The sequence below is a fragment of the Schistocerca serialis genome, chromosome 4, assembly GCF_023864345.2.
Source record: "Schistocerca serialis cubense isolate TAMUIC-IGC-003099 chromosome 4, iqSchSeri2.2, whole genome shotgun sequence".
NCBI lineage: Eukaryota > Metazoa > Arthropoda > Insecta > Orthoptera > Acrididae > Schistocerca > Schistocerca serialis.
The window spans coordinates 39,430,914-39,437,307 of record NC_064641.1 but is presented as its reverse complement, the minus strand read 5'-3'; positions in this window follow the sequence as shown (position 1 = coordinate 39,437,307).

Below are 6,394 nucleotides of genomic sequence, written 5' to 3'. Positions count from 1 at the left end.
ACTGACACTTTGGGCCAGTCCCTCGGATTGCATACGTGCCGATCTTATTATTAATTAGTAACCTACAAAAAGTAGTACGTTTTGAGCCCCCAACAGTCTAACTATAGTAAGGACGCGAAAAATTGGCCGACTGGCCGCAAATACCGATCGTTAAAAGTCGGTATCACTCGAAATACTTCGTGTTGACTGTTGTCTTTTTCGCATTGCTGCCACTCCCAGCATCCCCAAAGTTCCGACACTGTAATTTACAGGTGAAGTGCTGTTGTGTTGTCTGTGTGAATGGATAATTAATTCATTACTAAAGTAACTGCACTTATATTTAATTGCAAACAAGAGCACAAACGGTAACTAAATGATTTTGATGTGATTTTTCTTCTACTCACTACGTTTTATTACAACAGCCTTAATTTAATTTCGTGTTACTTGCTGCAAATACGTACCGCATTTGAAGAGAACCGTCTCTACGAACAGCATTCACCAATCCACGTTCCAAACGTGTCAAAATTTGTACCACAGAAACTGATTGGTACGCGTCTTGCATGCCCGTCGAGTTGTCGAAACAGGAAGACAAAATTTAAAACATTCCCCCTTCTCTCACCCCGCAGTGGCCGCGCTCCTTACCCCTCTGCCCCTGAGGTAAGCGGCCACCTTAGCTCATGGCCGAATCTGCCAACATCAGTTAAAATTAAGTACCTCTTAAAATATTACTTGGTAAAAACTTTCTGAAGCCAAGACCACATTAATATTTCCTTATTTACAAATAACCGGATCCGGCAGACTTTGCTGCCATCTTCAGGTGTCTGTAAGTGTTGCTGTTTGTTAATGAGAAAGAAAACTACACATTTAAGCAACTTTTAATGGTATTTGACGTTTTTTTAATTCGGCTGTTAGTTGCTAGATGCATATTTTTATAAAATACGTCGAATCACAAGAATACATGATTTGGGGCGCAGTTTCCCGACCATTGTTTCTGAGGGTACGATTCGACAATCCTAAAACTAGTATTTCAAGTGGCAGCGTAAATTACAGGTTGAGTTGACCTAATTGTGGTGTCACCGCCAGACACCACACTTGCTAGGTGGTAGTTTAAATCGGCCGCGGTCCATGTAGTACATGTCGGACCCGCGTGTCGCCACTGTGATCGCAGACCTAGCGCCACCACCAAGGCAGGTCTCGTGATACGAGAGTGGACTCGACCCCAGTTGTACGAGAACCAAGCTACCGCCCAGTTGTACGCGAACCTAGCTATCGCCCAGTTGTACGAAGCCTTTCTCTTTCATTAGCCGATGCGTACTTGCAAATACCGGTGGACGACGAATCCCAGCGCGTATTGGTGGTTAACACGCATCTTGGATTGTACCGCTTCAAAAGACTGCCATTCGGGTGTGCATCCGCCCCTGCCTTGTTTCAGCAATATTTACAAACTATTTGTGCGTCGGTCCCTACGGCAGCAAACTATCTGGACGATATAGTGATCTCCGGACAGACAGAAGAAGAACATCTTGCGAATTTACGAACATTATTTCAGGTCTTGCGGCAAAATGGTCTTCGCTTGAGGAAGGACAAGTGTGTGTTTTTTGCTCGTGACTTACCATACCTGGGACATGTCATTAATGCCCAAGGCATACATCCGAGTCCAGAGCACCTCCGTGCCATACAAGACTTGCCGTCCCCTCAAAATATCAAACAGCTACAGAGTGTGTTGGGTAAAATTAATTATTACCATAAATATGTGCGCAATGCCTCTTCCATTTCAGCTCCGCTTCATCGCTTACGCCGTAAAGGTGTTCCGTTCGTCTGGACGACGGAATGTGAACGCGCCTTTCGCCAGTTGAAATCGGCGTTGCTTTCTAATACTTGCCTTACGCCATTCGATCCCCAGAAACCCCTATTGTTGATGGTAGATGCATCGGATTTCGGGATCGGTGCTGTGCTTGCGCACAAAGTTGGCTCACATGATCGCCCTATTGCCTTTGCGTCCAAACTGCTCTCGTCTGCGCAAAGAAATTATTCACAGATAGAGAAAGAAGCTTTGGCTCTCGTGTTTGGTGTTACTAAGTTCCATGATTTCTTGTATGGTCGTCACTTTACCATCATCACGGACCACAAACCTTTGACATCGCTTTTTCATCCGAACAAGCCTGTACCTCCACGTACAGCGCAGAAATTCATTCGCTGGTCTATTTTCCTCTCGCAGTACCGCTACGATATCTTGTATCGGTCCACTGCTAAGCACGGAAACGCCGATGCGTTGTCCCGTTTGCCTGTTGCTGAGGATAAAGCATTCGATTCTTCCGAACTTGCTTGCATGTTCATTGATTCGGAAACCGATGAAGTGGTCGAATCGTTTCCGATTGATTTTCGTCGTGTCGCTACAGCCACAGCTGCTGACCCTGTCCTTGCTACTGTTTTACGTTTTGTTGCTACGCAATGGCCTTTGTCAAAGTCTCGGATCGAGGATCCGTTGGTTCGCCGATTTTTTGCTCACAAGGAGAGCCTTTTTGTTCGACGTGGTGTTTTGTTGTTGCGTTCTGATAATGATCAATCCAGAGTCGTGGTCCCACGTTCGTTACAGTCCTCTGTTTTACGGCTTCTTCACCAAGGACATTGGGGTATAGTGCGAACGAAACAACTTGCTCGTCAGCACTGTACTTGGTTCGGAATCGATGCTGCGATTACGAATATGTGTTCTTCGTGCCCGGCGTGTGCCGAACAACAGTCCGCACCGCCGCGGAAAGTCTTTGCGTGGCCAAAAGCCACTTCCCCTTGGCAACGCTTGCACATTGATTTTGCTGGTCCATTCTGGAATGCTCGATGGTTGGTTCTGGTCGACGCCTTCAGTAACTTTCCTTTTGTTGTCCGGATGTCTTCCACGACGTCCTCCGCCACCATCCAAGCGTTGTCTGCTATCTTTTGCATTGAAGGTCTTCCGCAGACTATTGTTTCCGACAATGGCCCCCAATTCATGTCCGCAGAATTTCAGTCATTCTGCCAGGCCAATGGTATTCAACATCTGACATCCGCGCCGTTTTCGCCTCAGTCCAACGGTGCCGCTGAACGTTTGGTCCGGACTTTCAAGTCACAGATGTTGAAATTGAAAGAGTCGCATTCTCGGGAGGACGCATTGTTGCTCTTTTTGTCTTCGTATCGCTCTCAGCCCCGAGATGGTCGCTCGCCGGCTGAGTTGCTCCACGGTCGTCCTCATCGCACCTTGATGTCTTTGCTGCATCCGCCGCATCAGGTTCCTGCGCAGCGGCAGACTCCTGCTTTTGCTCCAGGCGACGTTGTATTTTATCGCAACTATCGAGGTTCACGGCGTTGGCTCGCAGGGCGCATTCTTCGCTGCCTCGGCCGCGCGATGTATTTGGTTTTGGGGGCCTCTGGTGAGGTGCGTCGGCATCTCAATCAGCTGCGCCTCTGTCGTCGCTCGGGTTCTGCCGCTCCCCGTCTGCTTTCAGCGACGGTGCCGTCCGGTCAGCGCCCTGGGGACCCATCTACTGGCTCGCCTCATCCCCAGGTGTTACCGACGATGCCTTCCATTTTGCCCCATGGCGACGCGCCGCCGCCGCAGCAGCAGCAGCAGCAGCCGCCGCCGCCGCCGCCGACCGCATTCGACGCTTCGTTGCAGCCGCCAGGCGCCTCCCAGGGTCACGCGCCGCCGATCGCTTCCCGTGACCAGCTGTCCTCCGCCATGGAACTCCAGCCCGCTCCGGACCACATGACGTCATCGCGCGTCGGCTACCCCGACGCCATGGATATAGACCCTTCGGTCCCTCATGTCTTCTCACGGGCGCATACACCGCATGTTGACGTGCACCCTGGACTAGTTTTGCAGGCGTTTCCTAGCTCCCCTCGGACCGGATGGCCGGGTGCGGGTGGCACAGCCTCGCCTGTTGTTAGGCTCCCCACCTCATCGCATACGTCAACATGTGGTCCTCCCCACGGCGGGCGGAAGCCTTATTACACGACCGTTCGCCGATTTGCGGGGGAGGAATGTGGTGTCACCGCCAGACACCACACTTGCTAGGTGGTAGTTTAAATCGGCCGCGGTCCATGTAGTACATGTCGGACCCGCGTGTCGCCACTGTGATCGCAGACCTAGCGCCACCACCAAGGCAGGTCTCGTGATACGAGAGTGGACTCGACCCCAGTTGTACGAGAACCAAGCTACCGCCCAGTTGTACGCGAACCTAGCTATCGCCCAGTTGTACGAAGCCTTTCTCTTTCATTAGCCGAGAGACAGAATAGCCATCAGCTAAGTTAATGGCAACGAACTAGCAAGGCGCCAATTGTATCAGTGCCTATAGCTTACGAGTATTCATGAGAGATGTATTCCAAGGAATAAATAAAAGTTAAGTACAAAGCATCTACATACTTTTCTTCTTATTCATTAATAAGTTCTCAGGTTCCAGACTTCACGCCCGTCTGCTCTATGCCGAACGTGCACTATCGGCCACAGCGTTAGTTTAGCATTCTTTTCAGCAATCCACTTCACAGTGTCGGTCCAGCTATCGATACTACACTAATATAACAAATATTCATGACACCTGCTGTGAAATCATTTATTCTTCACCCCCGTAAATCTACAACATGATTCAAAAAAACGTTTACAAACTGACATGAAATATCAGGTATGTACAAGGATCAGTAATCGTGTGGGAACCGGGGGTCGCAAACGCCACGAGAGGGCGCTACGGTCACGAATCAGCTGGAATCGTCGGATACTGTTTAATTGGGGTGTACGTTCTCCCGGACCGACTTGATGGTCGCTCGTGTCTCGTATTACTGCGAAACGTTCTGTCTGACATGCTGAACGATGTTCTCATGCACGTTTGTCGCAGCATTCGATTTCAGCTGGACGAAGGCTCCGCGCATTTCAACAGACAAGTGAGGACACATCTTCAGGCAACCCTTTCCGACCGCTGGATTGGTCTCGGTGGGCCAGTAGCGTTGCCACCACGATCACCCAATCTGTCCCCACGCGATTTTTTTTCCTGTGGTGGTATCTGAAGGGGCTTGTGTATGAAACACGTGAAAAATCACTGAAGCGCCTAGTGGGCAAGATTGTTGCGGCAACAGGATAGCTTCGAGATACACTAAGCATCATTGAGAGAGTGCGCCGTTCAATGCAGCGTGGATGTCAGGCATGTCTTGATGCGTTTGGATAAAACTTGGAGCGTCACCTGTAGTGGGCGTCTGTTTATACCACGTGACTAAATAACTGTAACGCCATGTAGTATCCCCAGATGGCCTTTCCGAACACATTTCCAATGTGATTACTTATCCTTGGTGTATACCCAAAGTGTAAAAGTCTGTAAAAGTGTTCTATTTTGTTTATTTTTTATTTTTTATCATCTATAAAGTTTTATTTCCTGGGTGGTTCATAACTCCACCGACAACATTTCGGAGGTTGTTCAGGGACATTTTCTGAGAATGTTTTTAATTATTTATTTATTTATTTATTTATTTATTATGAAACAATGGATTCGAGGTCTCCGGTGTCTCACTACAGGGTAATTGAATTTCATTTGATTTCTTGTCCTCATTCAATTTTGTATCTGTTTTGCACTGAAAATATCTGCCTAACACGGAGAATGTCGACGGTATGCACTGTGTGTTTTATTTGGAAACATTTCTTCCATTACACTACTTCTGAACGTGTTTCAAGATTGTGGCAGTACTAAGTATTTTGTACGTAACACGCCTGGGGTACAAATGGCGGGGGGCCCTCTTAAACTGGTTCTCGCTTCGCGTTTCTTGACCGTGTGCCCTGTTCATACCACGTACCTGATAAATCCCACGGCGGTCGTACTGTTCTGCTCCACACTGCTGCTGGCTTGCCTGAAATTATGTATCTAAATATGCAAGCGGATTTAGGGGAGCCACTCAACATTAAACACAACACTGTCCTACGTCTGGTATGAACAACTATATTCTGAGACGAAAAGAAAGTCGTACGTTGCACTGTTTACATTCTAGGTCATAAGTGTTTATCTCAATTACCATTATTGATGATTATCTGTCCACAATATCACTTGGACGAGCGTAGCGTAACCGACACGACGTGGGTGATTATTGAAGATGCGGAGGCCGAATGATCGAACGAAAGTTCTTACGCTCGTCACACATACACAGATATTTAGTACCAGACCTTCTTGACAACAGTAATGATATAACACTGTTCATAAAGCTAATTTTTCTCAGTTCTCACTTCTACGAGAGTGCGCGTAACCGTCGCGACGTGGCTGATTGTTGATGATGCGGAACGCACCGACCGAACGCACGTTCTCACGCTCACTACAAGACACTCGCACTTGAATGCTCTCTTTCATGGTAAACTATCTTGCTGATCGGCATTAGTTCATTCTGAGAGGCCGAGCACGGCGCGGATGAT